Raw genomic sequence first — 18,335 nt, forward strand, 5'->3', positions numbered from 1 at the left:
GACCGATAAATTAAGTACCAGTTACGTACTGATATCGATCTAATCGACTGCCCCTCTCCCCCAAAATGTCAGGCCTTGTTCTTAGAACAGAAAATAATATTACGGGCAGTTTATAGTTTTTTATGAAGTAATAAATGTTTTGTTTTATGAAATATTTGATTAACTGTATCTCCATTTACACTTGGCATACATTTGTTTCCTACAGTATAATTTCTCAGTACATTGTATAACTTTAGTAGAAATACTTTCGAATGTATTTGTTTTGTACTTTTGCCAATATCGATCTCTAGCTTTTATCTACTAATCTATTTGAATCGTTGATATTTAGTGTTGCTCTTACTATAAGTATTTATTCACACGTTGATTCCTTTGTAGAAGAGACGCTAAAATTCTTATCTTTATAAGGACGGTTGCTTTCTCCATGTAGGTACAGGCATTTGTAACTCGCTTTTGTGTAGATGGATATAATATATCGCCTTCAACATATCTCTTGTTTAATCCTAATGTTTACGTCTGGAAATGAAGTTGCATTAGCATTGTTTTGCATGTTGAATGTTAGCACTAAGCTCTACCCTAGATTATCCTTTAATTTCTCAACTTTTCCGATGTGTCCATTAAATCTTATGCAATGTATAAATAACTCTTGGCGCGTGTACACTCTGAGGCGAAAACACATACCTATCTGTGAATTATAACAGGTTACACTGTAGGCGGGAAAATATATACCTTGCATACACATGCACACACAAGCACACGCGCAAATACACAGAAACATTCTATAAATATATGCGTTTGTACATAGATGTATATATATATATATATATATATATATATATATATATATATATATATATATATATATATATATATATATATATATATATAAATGGGCTAACAAACATAACATGCAGTTCAATGCTATGACATTTCAAGCACTCCATTGTCGACTCCTTTCATCTGAGCCGCTTGGACTGCTGGTCCAAACTATGTTCCCCAGAAAATATGAAACAAACTGTGGAATTCAAAGCAATCCAGCGCCAATATTCAAAGAAGTTTGACTCCATGCTAGAGATGGGCTACTGGGTGAGGCTAAAGGAGCCGAGTTTCTATTCCCTGGAGAGAAGACGAGACAGATATGTGGTGATATATATTTGGAAATCTTGGACGATTTAGCCCCCAATTTTGAAATTGACTGCTATACCAGTCCTCGAACTACAATATATTGCATCATATTAAAGATCCCGTCTTCCACATCTAAAATAATGACACAGTACTACAATAGTCTAGGTTTCAAGGGCCCGCAATTGTTCAATATCCTGCCAGGAAACATTGGAGATCTACATGGTGTTGATGTGGAAGTTTCCAAGGAATGTCTGGGCCGGTTTCTATCTAAGATACCAGGTGAACCCACATCGCAGCCGGAGACACGAAGATGAGTTGCTCCGTCCAACTCGCTACTTATATATAAGCAATACTAGAAGCAACACACAGTAACTACTACAAGTGGAGCACCAGCATGTCCTCTTCTGCCTTGGGCTGAAACCAGTAAAAGATGAAAGGTAATATATATATATATATATATATATATATATATATATATGGTAAATGAAAGACGGAAGATGGAATATACGAGAATTCGTTATTAATCACAATTGGTTTGCTATATCTAGCCTCTACCCCCACGAGTAGGACCAGAACTCGTTAAAATAATTCCTCTGTAATGCATGTTCTCATTTCCTAGAAAGAAAAGCAGCGAAGAGAAGGAAATATCTTCATTTACATAGAAGGTCAGAAATAAAATCTAGATGCAAAAAAAAAACAAAAAAAAAATCTAAAGAATACGCTACACAGCGAAGAAAGTATTAAAAATAACCGTAAGCAAATATGGATGTATAAACGCCCTCGCGCAATCAGCATGTCGCGTGTACACTCGCTCATAGAATCATCCACGAAAACGTAAGGTCACGAAGACCTGTGGTTTGGTGCTCTCACGATCACAAAGCGAGTTAAATAGCTGGCTACTTGGTATTTATAAGAATTGGGAGGCTAAAACTGAATTCAGTTCATCCATACCTTAACAAAAAAGCAAGTTAACAGTTTTTTGAGTAACTTAATAGTTACTCGAATTCATTCCCTTTGCATCGTGTGAAAGTAAATTTATATGCGTGTATTTGTCTCTATCTGTCTCTCTTTCTCTCTCTCTCTCTATCTATCTATCTATCTATCTATCTATCTATCTATCTATCTATCTATCTATCTATCTATATATATATAATATATATATATATATATATATATATATACTTTATTTTAAGCAGCAGAAAATTCAACAAAATCTGTTACTCTGAGTTTCTCGTTGCCGTTCATGAGAGAGTTTTTGCTAGAATGGAACTGATATATCAATTCAATCTAGACTCTTACAAACGCTACACCTTTAAAAAGAAATGGACTTGTTTGATTGGCCCTTTAGAAAAAAAACGGTCAATCTTCGAGCGATAAAGAAAAAGGTCAAAAATATATGTATATATATATAAAAAAGCTTATAAAAATTATAAAATCCGAGGAAAAACCTTACATTGAATAAAATACATATTGACATTAATGAAGGAAGTATAAATTAATTCATAGGAATTAAACCTGTTATAAATATTACACTGCAATACATATTTTTATTAAAATGTGCATATATATATCAACATACACAAAAAGGATGCGCGCCAACGCCATACATATACAGACGTATGAATATAAATCTAAATATACACATAAATGCATGTGTACATATATTCACGCAAAACCATCTCGCACGCAAGTTAAAAATCATGTATGTAGCGATTCTCATATACTGAGTAAGGGGGGGAACGAAAGAAAGGAAGAGAGAGAAAAAGGAACGAAGGAGGGGTGGGGAAAAAACGAAATAAGAAAAAATTATGTATACAATCTGTGTAACGGCGTTATTGGCATATATGAAGGCAAGTATACAAACAAGTTCGTATGGATACATACATACAGTTGTGTATATGTGTGCTTAAGCACAAACATACTCTCACGCGCGCGTGAGTGAGTGTACGTGCGAGTTTGTGTGTGTAGGGGGGCGTGCGTGTTTGTCCGCCTATCTATGTGCTTGTGTACGTCTATATGGGCTTGCCCACAGCAGTGTATCCGTGCCCTTTACGTTGTTACCACCGGATAAAAACAGTGTAGTGGGTAAGCCCACGTACACACATAAACACAAATGCGGAACTCAAGGAAACACGCGTACGCACACCAACGGACACACACACACTGATACAGACAAAAACGGAGTCGCAGATGAGGGTACACATCGGAAAAGGACAGAAAAGACTAAGCGGAACAGGAGCATGCACGTGGACGGAAATGATCACTGAAGAATTTATGGATGTGTGACGAAAGATTTCCGGACAATGAACATGAAATAAAATAAAAACAGTAATAAAGGAGAAAAGAACGAATATATAGTTCATATGTTTATTTGGCAAAAACCAAAATTAAAATGACCGTCCCGAAATATAACAATACCTGTTTCAACACACGGTTTCACATCAGGAATCTTGCAGCACAAATTCATGGATGTATACATACATGCATACATACATACACACACACACACACACACATATATATATATATATATATATATATATATACACACATACATATATATATATATATTGACGTGTGTGTATCTAAACATATATATGTCTATATGTATAAATATTTTTTGTATATTTCTTCATGTGGAACTATTACTTATTCATAGTGCAGGTCTTCACAAAATTCTTGGTTCGTTGCATTTACAAGATCGATTCGATTCAGACAACAACCCTTATTTTGAGAACATGGACTTGTGAGATCTCCGTATGTACATGCAAACTTGAATATCTGTCTATGTATGTATGTATGTATGTATGTGTGTATGTATGTATGTATGCATGTATCTAACTATCTATCTATCTGTTTGTCTGTCTATCTATCTCTCTCTCCCTCTCTCTCTCTATATATATGTATATATATATATATATATATATATATATATATATATATCTGACTGTCTGGCTATAGTAATGTTGGCTTATATGTTCCGTTATACGAAATACATTTACACATTATCTGATCGATTGGTCTATACTTCTGGAGAGTAGAAATTTCTTATTCTTACACAAGAGAGATGTTGACATGTTGACAGAGAGTTCGGAGTTTCGGCAGGCTACGTCATCATCTGTTGATAGTTCACTAGATCGAAACCCCAAAAAATATTCTATTATTATATATATATGTAATGGAACAAAAGCGTAACAGGTGACAACAAAGCATCCGGACAGACACAAACAGGCAAAAACAAGAACAGGTTATTTGGAGCTTCCTATCGTCAGTCGTTTCTCAGATTATCTTAGTAGTTTTGGCCGGTTACACTCGAGAGTGCTCCAATCTGGCCGGCCCCATATGTATGTTAATATATATATTGATAGAAATGTCAAGTCAACAAAAGAATGAAAGAGAACTCGATAATACGTAAATAGAGGAATTTATCTGCAAATATATGTTACAATTCGTCGGTAGCCATGATAAACTCCGTGTGTTTTAATACCATCTTTTTCGATGGCCCGATAACTGAAGAGATGCCGGCGTGGATTTCCGCCCCGACTTCCAGAACTCGGAACAAATTATATATATATATATATAAATACACACACACACACACCTAATATATGTATACATATATATATACTCACACACACACACTCATAAATGTACATTCGAATATGTATATATATATATATATATATATATATATATATATATTATATATATATATATATATAATATATATATATATATATATATATATATACAATATAAACAACACTATGCGCATTCGAAATACGTATGTATGCGTGTATATATGTAATGGAGAGTGTTTGTGTGAGGGAAAATGAAAGACATATACCAGTATGTGTGTTGTGTGTGTGTGTGTGTGTGTGTGTGTGTATTTGTGTGAGTGCTCCATCATCTCTGCCAACGCACGTGTACTTTTATATATGTCAAAATCAAGAATTTAAATATATTCTCTTTGATTGGAATGTGTGAAACAGTTTGGACAATGATAATTATTTTCGTATTAAATGTGGATGCAACAAATTTGTGTCTTTATTAGCACTATAGGTTAAACAGAATTGATTTTTTTTTCCACCGTTATATTTACATTTCAACTGAAGTTATTTTATAGCGCACGAATGTAATCAATTGTCGTCATTATATCGGAATATATTTTGGAGTAATCAATCATACATTAAGAAAATATTGCGTAGAAATATATTGTATTAAATTTTATTATATTTTGAAAGGAAATAAAATATAAAAAAAAGTAAAGAGATACAAACTGAAATCCTGAAAAGTGTGCTATTAATTCTCAAACTTCAATATTCTCGTTGCAATCATCATAGATTGTATTGAAATATCTTGCTTTAAACGTCAGTAAAGGCATGACGTAAAAATAAAATAGGTACGTTGCAAGGCACGATTCACATCATAAATAATTATTATAAACGAAATTTGCTTTGTTCGCATCAGGTATAGTTTACATGATTTGTAAGAAGTATGAACAAAAACTAAAACTATATCAGGCGCAATTTACGGTTTTATAAATTGTTTCTTCAAATGTAAAATATCGATGCCTTTCACATATGTTCAGCCATGTATATATACACCATTACATACTCAGCTACAAAAATTATATACGCAGTCAATTGTATATACGTGTGCGCGTGTGTGCCTGTGTGCGTGCGTGTGGGCGCGCACGTGAACACCCATGTGTATGTATGAGTTTTAAATATGTATGCGGTTATATATATATATATATGTAAATACATGTGTATATATATGTATATCCATATACATATATATACACATATATCTATATATGTATAACTATATGTATATATATATAACTATATATATGTTTATATATTTATATGTTTGAGGATATTTATATATATAACTATATATACGTATGTATGTATATATATATATATATATATATATATATATATATTATATATATAATATATATATATATATAATATATATATATATATATATATATATATATTGATATATACTCTTATGCAGGCGTGATTTTTTTATCTGTATTCCTCTGACACACTAATTTTTTGTCATTTTGATATTTGTAGACGCATAATTAGCATTTCTTTAGCTGTTGAACACATACCCTCTCATGGAAACACTTTGCTACTGTTATGCGTATCTGTTTTTATATTCTTATTTACATATATTATTGAACATCTAAATTTTAATGGCAATATGCATTTAAATTTTACTTCACAGAGAAAATGATGATATTCTCTTTCACTCAAATTCTTCTTGAAATATAGTTATTATTTAAAACATCAATTTGTATAATTCAACATATTCCTGTGTAGTTTTAAATTGGTAATTTCACGTTACATAAACTCCTTGTGTTTTTACACCAATATCATGCGCATATGACATAGAATTGCATAAACCACATGATCTAGTTTCGTTCTTATAAGACACTTCGAGGAATACAGCGTAAAAACAAAACGTATAAATGTAATAAATATGAATTAATACATGCATTGTTAGTGACCTCGAAGTTCTAGCAATGAAGTCATCGTTGGACTGCAATGTATTAGAGGTAACCTTCATTTTAAATCCTCTCTTGGGTGTCAGATTTCCAGTAGAATGTTAACTAAATGGATTGTTATGGAGGAGTGTTTTGAAGTAATTTATCTTCATTAAATTTAGGGATTATTTTATTGTTTAGAATTTATTTGCATGTGTAGAAATTTGAAAACAAGTGTGAATATTTAGTCGTGTTTCTCTGTTTGCCGGTAGGTAGGCGAAGTGTTAGTAGTTATAGTTAATGTTTGTTTCTTATTATTTTTCTTTCGGATTTAAACCTTTGCTTTGGCAATGTAAGGTTGAAAGTTTAGTCAATTACTTAAAATCTTAGAAATTAAGTGTGTCAACTTTGTTGTAATCCAATTTTTTAGGAGTTCACAAATGAATGAATTCAGGTGGTCTGTTTAAGCTGGTCATCTTTACTAGTTACGGCTGTTATTCAGAGTAGTTCGTGTTTTTTTGGGGGGGAGTGGGAGATATTACTCGGGCATGTGCTTTTAGCATAGAAATGTGTTCATCTTCTGCTGTGATGTTCCCAGGCGGGTGCCGGTGGTTACTAAAAGGATGTTCGTGTGTATGATTCTCAACAATATATTAATTCGTATGAACTCTTCTAGTCATTCGATGTTTTAAAAAAGTCCTATTATTTATTTTAAAACATGTATTAGGGATTATATGATACAAATTATTATTAAAATATATTGTGTATTGTATTTGTATAACAAATTTATTGTAGATTGCAAGTTTATTGCGAAAGTGGCTGCATGTCGAGAAGCGTGCCTCCCAACCACATGACTCCGGGTTCAGTCCCGCTGTGAGGCACATTGGGCAAAGGCTTTATATCATAATCTTGGGCCGACCAAATTCTTGAGACTTGATTTGGTTGACGGAAACTGAAAGAAGCCCGACCCCCACAAATATTGTATGTGTGTGGGTGTGGGTGTGTTTGTCACTATCACCATGTAAGCAGGTATCGGTGTGTTTACGTCCCCGTAAGGCAGTGGTTCGATAGAAGTGGCCCATAGAGTTGGTACTAAGCTTCAAAAATAGATCCTGGTGTCGACTTGTTCGATTAAGACAATTTCAGGCCGTGTTCCTGCGTCGCCACTGTCAAAATGACAGAAATACGTAAAAGACTAAAAGAATATATTTCAATTACAAAATCTCATACGGAACCACAAGATCTGTCTGGACCCCGATCGATAACCACTGAGCGGTAACTACTTTGTGCTCTATGGTGGTAGAGTTTTGAAATGTTTCTTTAATTCTGCTTGAGACGTGGGTATATTATGACATACTATTTAAGGCCTCTGGGTATATGCAAAAGCGTGTCAATATCATACGCACACACACGCACACACACACACATACACACACACAAACACACACACACACACACATATATATATATATATATAATATATATATATATATACACACATATATATATACATACACATATATACATACATATATATACACACATATGTACACGCATATATACACATACATATAGATATATATTCACATTTACATCTATATCTCTCTATCTATATATATATATATTCACACGCATATATTTACACATATATATACAGAAATACAAAACACACACACACACACACACACACACACATACATATATATATATATATATATATATATATATATATATTATATATGTACACGTGTGTGCGTGTTTGTATATGCATACACGTATATATTCATACACACACATATATGTAAATATGTACAGATGTTCATGCGTGCACACGGGGACATATGTGTACGAGTATGTACGTGTGGGGGAGACGATATGTGTGAATTTTGTGAGAATTGAATGATATCAAAAGAAGAAGACAGACATGTATAGAGTTATTATTATGCGCATTAATCGATTTTAAATTAATAGCTGGATAATTATTTCCGTTTATATATTCTTAATGAAGGCCTAATATGTATATATCTGTCAGATGGGTTACTAAAATCACTATTTCTAATGCAGCGAGTGTAATTATCAACACATTAATTGTGTTACTTTATGACATTTTCATTATGAGATAATCCAGATGTATAAGTCATTCAGACTTATTCAGTGAGTTTGGTTTCGGTACAAATCTTCAAATATATTTAGTATTACCACGTCTATCATAGCGATTTTGTCTTAGTTTCTTCCAATATTGATAATTTATTCCGGAATACTACAACAATCATTCCATCGAAATTTAATTGCTTTCTCTTTATATAATAATATAATCATTCATCATGTTTGTAATATTAAAGTAAAAGTTACAATAAATTGATCGCGATAAGAATTCTCATAGATACAATCGTCTTCGCTAAACTTGCAAATTCTGTCTGCTCAGAGTGAGACAATATTGAATTTTTTAACACATTGAAAAATCTTCTTCAAACATTTTTTTTTTTTTGCTAACACAAAGATAAAATGTAAAAGAATAGAAAATTAAATTAGTCAGTTCAGAGTCAATGTGCCAGCCTCATTACTTATACAGTTTTCAATAATTTTATTTTCAAAAAAATCTCGAAGTGGATAATAATGATAATAATAATAATAATAATAATAATAATAATAATAATAAATAATAATAATAATAATAATTTCATATTTTGGCATACAACCAGCAATTTCGGGGAACGGATCAGTAGATTGCAGCGGCCCCAATATATATTTTATCGACTCCGAAGGACGAAAGGCAAAGTCGACCACGGCGGAATTTGAATTCAGATCGTGCTTAGTTTTTGGTAGGTCTTGACAGATAAGTTTATATCGATTGGGACAGTCGTATCAATGAGGAGGCATGAGTTTGTCTGAAGTCTTTCAATATAATGTCTGGCCTATTTCCATCTATCTTTCTGTCCGTTTGAATGGTGAAGTTCCAGATGAGTGAGATGTGATCATTTTGAAGCACTGGAGGTGGTTTGTGTTCCTACCAGTTTTTATCATGGGGCAGGTCCACGTTTTTGCAAATTACTCAGTGAATAAATTGTGCAGCTCTATCATGCCTATTTTGTTGTTGACAGACACATGTTGGGCTACTGCCGTTCTTTAATATGTTGGCTTGGTAGTTTCTTGCAGGTAGGCAATGATCTCGGGCTGCTATGATGAACCCTTCTGTTTCTGATTTTGAGCGAGAAGCCATTAACTATTGATGCGTAAGGGCTTTGTCAACATCGGTATTATTTGCTCTCTTTAGGTAGTTGCCATTGAGAAGTTTTTCTTGCCATTTATCAGTAAGAATATCTAAGGCAGCAGTTTTACCACGGGTTTTCATAACTTGTTCTGAATTTGTTTCTAGTACGATTAATTCTGGAAATTAGTGTATTGGGAATTACCTTATATATTCCTTTGTTTGTTTTGTTACTGAGTATGATGCTTTCTTGTTTTTATGTTTTGAGATAAGTTTTAACATCCAGTCTTCAGCGTTTTTCAGGTAGGTAACTAGGTCAATTGTGGCAATCTTCATTGTTAATTCCAGTTATAAAAGTCCACGGCCTCCACCTTTTCTTGGCAGATAAAGTCGTTCTATATCTACTTTAAGGAGGTGCATTCTATGCATTGTGAAAACTTTTCGTATTTTTTTGTCAAGATTACATATTTTAATAATTGACCAGTTAATGATATTGAAATCTGAGTCACGACTGGTATGGCTAAAGTATTGATCGCTTCGATCTTGTTTCTTGCAATTTGCTCTGTCTTTAGTATGTTGCCCTTACCCTACGATAACATTCTCAAATGATCCTTTCCCTCATCACTGAAGTTTTGATTCCGTCCCCTTCAAATACCCCTAGGTGTTTGTAGCTCTCCGCTGGCTCTAATTCCTTTATGACATTCTGTTGGTCAAGGTTAACGTTAGATGTTTCTGTCATTTTTCCTTTGATATAGGTAGCTTTTGCACATTGATCGAGGCCAAATTACATCCTGATGTAATCACTTAATTGTTTAACATTCTTGTAAAGTTTTGTTACCAGATTATGGATCTCAGGGAAGACATTCAACAAGAAATTAGGAATTTTATCCTTTCCTGGATACTTCCATTCGCTTGACTTCTTGAGAAGAGATCGTACGTCCTCTACCTTGACACCCTCCCACTTTTGCTCTTCTAAGGTGTCTACGTTTGTAGATATTCTATCAATCCAACGGGCCTTTCATTGTGCGTTTTTTCTTCTGCCCAAAATTTCTTCCGAAATCTCTGCACTTCTTCTTTTGATGAAACATACTGTAACTGGTGTTTTCCCTATCTTCCCGTACAAACTTTTGGGTTTATTTTGGAACATGTTGTCCTTGAAGAATCTAGGAAATTTTTCATACCTTACTATGCCGGCAGCTTTAGCACATACCTGTTCCTTGATCGTTTCTGTGGTTGTATCCATGTCAAATATGGTTTTTATATTATACTTTTCTTAATTAGTATCATTACTATTGTTGTTTTTGTTATTGTTGTTGTTATTATTGTTGTTGTTGCTGTTGTTGTTATTATTATTATTAACATTATTATTTGTATTTTATTATCAACACGATTATCATTAAAACAGTGAGCTGGCAGAATAGTTAGCATGCCGTGCAAAATACCCAGCGGCGTTCCACCCGTTTTATTTCGGGTGTTCATACTCCCACGAGGTCAATTTTGCTTTTTCTTTCCAGCGTCTGTAAAGATACTACCAATGAAAAACTGGATTCAATGTAATGGATTTCCACCTTCCTTCAAATACTGCTAACACTGAGCTAAAATTTGAAACCATTATTATTTTTGACTTTAAGCAAAGTGAAATCTAATAAAATTGCTCTTAAATTTAGAAAATCACATCATTCTTAGATTAATTTTAATATACGTTATATTTCAACATACGCAATCGATTACTTTTTCTTTATTTACAAGAATCTGTGCCATAATTTCAGGCGTTGGTACACAGTCGAACATCCGGACTATAGTTTGACTTTTCACATTTCGTCACGTACGCTTTGTAGTGTCCGTGATCGAGACATTTAGCTTCCGCTGGTGAGTGAACCAATTTAGTTATTATATACCACACTATGCAGTTGCAATTAGTAGTGGTGTAAAAATTGGACGCTCTGTATAATTAAAAACTATTTTGTTATCGTGCAGAAGTTTATGTAAAGAACTCTGCTTGAGCCTGATCTCGATAATGTCAAGCCATTGCTGTTTATTCTCAATAAAAATTCCAAAATCAGCAGGAATTCAATTTCCTTCAAGAAAACAAATGACATAATTGAAAGAAAGAAGAACGTCAACAACAATACAACTGACACCACTGTCAGCAACAATAACTTTATCTATATATTTTCTAGAGTCGGGAATATTTATTGTTTATAACAAATTCTGCTTTTGCTATTAAATATTACTCTCTTAATTATAGTCTATTACTATCGTAATAAATGTTAATTTTGTTTTGATCCGTTTATTTTTATCGATGTGTTTGATCTTGTTTTGCGTTTTATTTTTCTCTCAATCTTCTCTCGTCTTCTAATCATACAGTGTGGTTCCTGATGCCACAGATCACATTCTTCCTCTTGTTAATATCACAGAACAGGAATTTTGGCCGAATAACAATGACGTTGGAATCAATTTATTTCTATTTTTTTTCATTTCATACAACTGGATGTCACAGGCCACTTGACACCTTCGCTTACCTAAAGGTACGAATGGAGATTAAATCAATGACATTCCTGTTTTAAAATCTAATGAAATTGTCATGTCCCCATAGTAACAGCTTCTGGAAAACGTAATCCGTAATTCCTTTGTTGAGATCTTCTGTTCTATCGATCCACTTCTAAATATTTCAAATGTCAACGTTACTCCATGAGAAATTCCCGTCGTGTCACAGAAGTTAAATTGTATCCTTTCAAATGCAGCAAATGAACCCTTTTTACAGAATGTGAAACGTGCAAAACTGATGTTTTTTTCATTTTTTTTTTTCATTTGCCTTTCATGTGTCGTCAATTGCATTGTGAAATTTCATAGTTTAACCTCCATAATTATTAAATGTAATATTTTCCTTCTTCAATACTCTTACAACCACTACTACTTATACTGACACATGTTAGCGACAGCCGCTGCGGTTCGCGAATGATACACATAGTATTGAATTACCTGAAACTAATGAATGAGAGAGTATCATAGTAGCAAGTGATATAAGGAGTGAACGTGCATTGCTGACTGCGACTACGTAGATTCAATACAGATAGGTGGTACCACACTAAACGTTAGTAGTAATTTGTTCCTTTCTGCTAATGGAAATATTTGATATTATATGGAAAGAACAAACGAACGAATTCTGAACTGTTTCAACTAAATACAACTTACGAGAGAGAATTAATTCGTATTATTTCGAAAAGACATGGCAATTTTTATATATGAGTATACACCTGTGTGTATATGTGTGTTTGACCGTGTGTTTATGTATTCTATTTTTTACTAGCTGAGTGGTGACAGTAACATCGAAGTTTCAAACTACAAACATTTATCGCATAGTGGTACACTAAATTGTGTTCTTTGTAGCTATGTTATTTAGTAGTTTAATGTTAAAATATTGTTTTATCATTACTAATTACAGTAGCAGATATTCGGTTTCATATATATACACATATACAAAAACAAACATATGTATATAAAGAATGACTAATATATGTATGTATGTATGTATGTATGTATGTATGTATGTATGTATGTATGTATGTATGTATGTATGTATGTGTGTATGCATATATATAAATGCATGGATTTATGTATATTTATGTATATATATATATATATATATGTATATATGTATGCATGTGAGTATGAATATATATATATATATATGTAAAATTAAATTTAAATATAGAATAGTATAGTAGTCAGCATGAAAATCATATAGAGAAAATTTATAATTATTTCCGTTAAATGCATTTAGAATATTAAGGGAATTACTACACGTAAATGCCTCATGCTATGAGGGTTTTAAAAGTCAAAACTGCTATAATAAATATACAGTTTGCCGATAGCGAGGGAATGCAATTTGAAAAATCTCTCTTCAAAAGCAGAATGTATGTGTGTGTCTGTGAATGCATGTAAGTATGTATGTCTGCATATAGATTTATATGTTATATATATATATATGTGTGTGTGTGTGTGTGTGTATATTGGATCTATCTATCTATCTATTTATCTATCTATCTGTCTATATATCTATCAATCGATCTATCAATCTGTCTATCTTTCTCGCTCTCTCTCACGCTATGTATATACATATATATGTGTGTGTGTGTGTTTGCCCTGAACTTCGCTTGACAACCGATGCTGGTGTGCTTACGTCCCCGTAATTTAGCGGTTCGGCAAAAAAGACCGATAAAATACTTACTAGGCATACAAAGAATAAGTCCAGATGTCGATTTTCTCGACTAATGGCGGTGCTCCAGTATGGCTACAGTCAATTAACTGAAACAAGTAAAAGGGTTAAAGAGTATATATTATATATATATATATATTATATATATATATATATATTATATATATATATATTATATATATATATATATATATATATATATATATATATTATATATATAATATAATATATATATATATTCTTTTATTGCTTTCCTTGTTTCCACATATGTCTCCAGCCAACCTGGAGCACCGCCTTCAGACGAACACAACCCCCTCCCCCAGGATTTATTCATAGTAAGCCTAATACTTATTGTATGGTTCACTTTTGGCGGCTGAAGTTCCAGTCGGCAGTGCCAACTTTGAAATATATAGATCGATAAACTTTTTTCATTTTATAGCAAAATACGCACCTAATTCAATAAAATTATGAAGGTTAATCTGCTTGTTATGCATATAGTGTAAAATTATTTAGTATTTTTTTAGATTCGGTACGCATAATTCGCCCATATTTTCAATGATAGTATTGGAAGCTAAGCATAGTACTGCTATAGTACATGTGCTACGCAGACTCCGACAACACATTTTTCGTTACGTGCTATACTACAGAAGGGTCACCAACTGCCGACGCTGAGCAATTACTGACGTCACTTACCTGATATCTACCTATCTATTTATCTAGGTATCTATCTACCTATCTACATATCTATCTATCCATATAAATATATATATTTGAGGTGTATTCCGTTAAGAATGAATGGACCTCGTTCACCCTTAGTGGTCATTAAACATCTTTAGAATAATACTCCCTCTTGCTTTCGAATCTATTCTTTCCTTTATATATATATATATGTCTCTGTTAGCAATATCAAACACTTCCAGCGTCAGCGTTGGCATCACAATCTTAACAAAAACCGTAGTAATTTAAATAACGTTTTAGCCCATGAAATATGCTAGACATACAAGTAAGGGATAGTCAGATTCTGAATGATGCATTTAAATGCAGGGGTACTTAATCGGGGTTTACTAAGCCCCGAATAACAACAAATACAAGGAAAACAATGTTATGTTGTTGTAAAGGCATACCAAGTGTGATAATAATAATTAGCTGACGAAGAAGAATGTCTACATACAACCGTATTTTAATTAATTCTATTGTCTTAGTTGTGCTGATTTCCTTTCCATTCATTTCGTAATTACTATATTGACTCATCTCATGTCTGCTAATATATCAGGAATTGTCAGTTGTAAAGGCATTTCGGTTATCTCGATTTAGACAGTAAATCTATAAATTGATTAAACAATTTGTTATCTATGAACACGTTGACAGAATAATTACTATTTGTACACTCATAAATATAACTACATGGATAGCGGCATAGTTATAGAAATAAATGCATGATCATATAAAAACTGCTATCGATTCATAAATACATACGCAGACACACACACACACACACACACACACACACACACACACAACACACACATGCATATTATGTATATGTAAATCAATAGACATGCAAAAACATGTATGCATTACACACTACACACATACTCACACACATTCATATTTATATATTTATTTACACACACACACACACACACACATACACACACACACACATACACACACATATATATATATATATATGAAAAACAATGAAGGAGAATGATACTGCTGAAACATAAGTTCAGAAATCCATTTGCCCGGGTTCTTTGGCCTACATATCCCTCTCGACGCCGAACGGACTCAAGCCTGACGCCCGATTATTCCTTTCTGGAAACTCAGTAGCCTGAAACGCAAAAAGGTGAAATGAAGAATTTTGCTGAAGTTGCAACTCATTACCTAGTCCAAGAACAGTGACTACAATCTTATGGTTACTGATTGCACCCTAAACGCTAAGCCACGTTCCTTCCTACGCACACACACACACCCATACGCACACACAGAAACACTATTTATGCTTATCCATATATAAACATATATATATACATATATATAAACATACGTATCTAGATATATGTGTAATATATATATATATATATATATATATATTAAAATTATAAATTAGGGTATCTACGAGATACCACCATGCTGAAAATAGCAGCCATGATCTGACACTAAAACTCACCTAAATTGTCCATTTATCAAAACGGAGAGAAAACAAGAGACAAGATGAATGATAAACTAGTTGTTTTATTTTGAAATTGACGATCTTCTCCTTATTTATATAAATTTAAATATATATACATACACACAGACACATACACCACATACCACACACACACACACACACATACACACACACACACACACACCACACATATATATATATATATATATATATATAATATATATATATATATATATATATATATATATATATATACACAAATGGGTTTGTATGATTGTGTGTAGAAAAGTATATATACTCAAAGACGAAGACCGGTGGTGTACAAAACAAACAGATGTATTAGTATAACGCTCACGAATTGAAAAAATCTTTTACGTTTTGATCCTACGTTCTTCTACAGAGGAGAAAAATGTGTGTAGTGGCTACCGATCTAAGACCCAAAGTCTGTGCATGTGTACATATGCATGTGTATGCATAGGCTATGTATATATCTGTATGTTTGTATATGTATATATAAATATTCTTACATAAATATGTATATGAGTGCATGCGTACTTATGTCATTTTATCTCTTTCTTCCTCTCATTTTCTCTTCCTGTTTTAAATTTAACCTATCTCCCCTTTCTAATCACACACATCTCTCATCTCTCCCATCTATCCACAAATACAACCAATCCATTCTCAAATTTTCATTCACACCACAAAACCCCATGGAACGAGCCACACTGACACAACGGCTGCATCGTTTGAAACGACTAAACATAAACTGCTATTGGAACTTACATACCATGTACAGGAAACTTTTAACAACTTCCACACACCATTATCCTCGAATAATGGAACTGCGATAACAATATCTTTATACATCTTATTTCTACTTTCATTCTCTTAATTCCCTTTATCTTCGCTATCTCCTCAGTTTCCACAATAATTCGAACTCAAATATTTTCGACGCCGTCTCTCATGAAGGGATATCCATAATATCCCAGAAACAGAAGTAAGAGTATTTCATTATAAATATCCGGTGTGCGTGTTTGTGTGTATACATTCTGTAGCCACACAGACACATATATGCACACTTGTATTTATAGATATCTATATTAATATTTTATTATAAATGTTGCATGTTTCTTAATTTCTTGCTCTTACTAACACAATAATATTTATAGCTAATAGTAATTCTGTAAAACAATACTGGTTTTCATTGAATTAACATTCAGTCTAATTAAAGTTAACAACACGAAGATATAAATAGGATATTCTTTTATTCGGGGTTTAATGATATCTTATACAGGACATTAGCCTCAATAACAATATAATGGTTGACGGATTTAGATTATGGTCGAACGTACTTTAATAATTGAAATTTCGAACATTAAGCGTTAGTAACTGTATATTGATTGGGCAACAATCCTTAATCTTATTGCCGACAATTGTTTCCTGATAGTATTTACAGACATAATGCGACAGTTGTTCTAAGATATGTTAAATGACACAGAAACAATTTCGGTAGTATTAAAAAACCCCACCTATCCACATATAACTTTTAGTTTATTTCCTAAGAGATGCAGTTGTAGACAGAAGAAAATGGAGGAGTATTGATTGACTGAAACATCAAAACTTTTGTAAACTAAGCTAAAATAAAAGGCATTCTCGTTGCTTGGAAATTTTACGAGAAGTGTATATACATGTGGATTTCTCGAAATATTGTCTTCAAAAGTAAATGCTGAATTACTTTTGATATTAATATGATATACAATGATTGATTTACTCCTGTTGATCACATTCATTTAAATTGATATATATTAATTGAAATTTAGACAAGATTAATGCGGCGTATTTGAATGGTTTCAGACAATACACTCGTTAATTCTAATGCGTGCAATGATATTTTAAGCATTTGTTAGTCTTTGATTTTCTTTTAGAATAAACCAGACTTAGTAGAGTTGATAAAACTCAAGAGAGTATATAGATATCAGTGCGTCAGACCATTGCAAAGAAATAAACAATCGGAGATACACACCTCTTTCCACGAAATTGTCGGTTGCAACATTTATGTTTATTGCACCATGGTGGGTGCATAATGTATATGTTAGAAAATTCATTT

The sequence above is a fragment of the Octopus sinensis genome, linkage group LG16 (genome assembly GCF_006345805.1).
Source record: "Octopus sinensis linkage group LG16, ASM634580v1, whole genome shotgun sequence".
NCBI classification, from domain to species: Eukaryota; Metazoa; Mollusca; class Cephalopoda; order Octopoda; family Octopodidae; genus Octopus; species Octopus sinensis.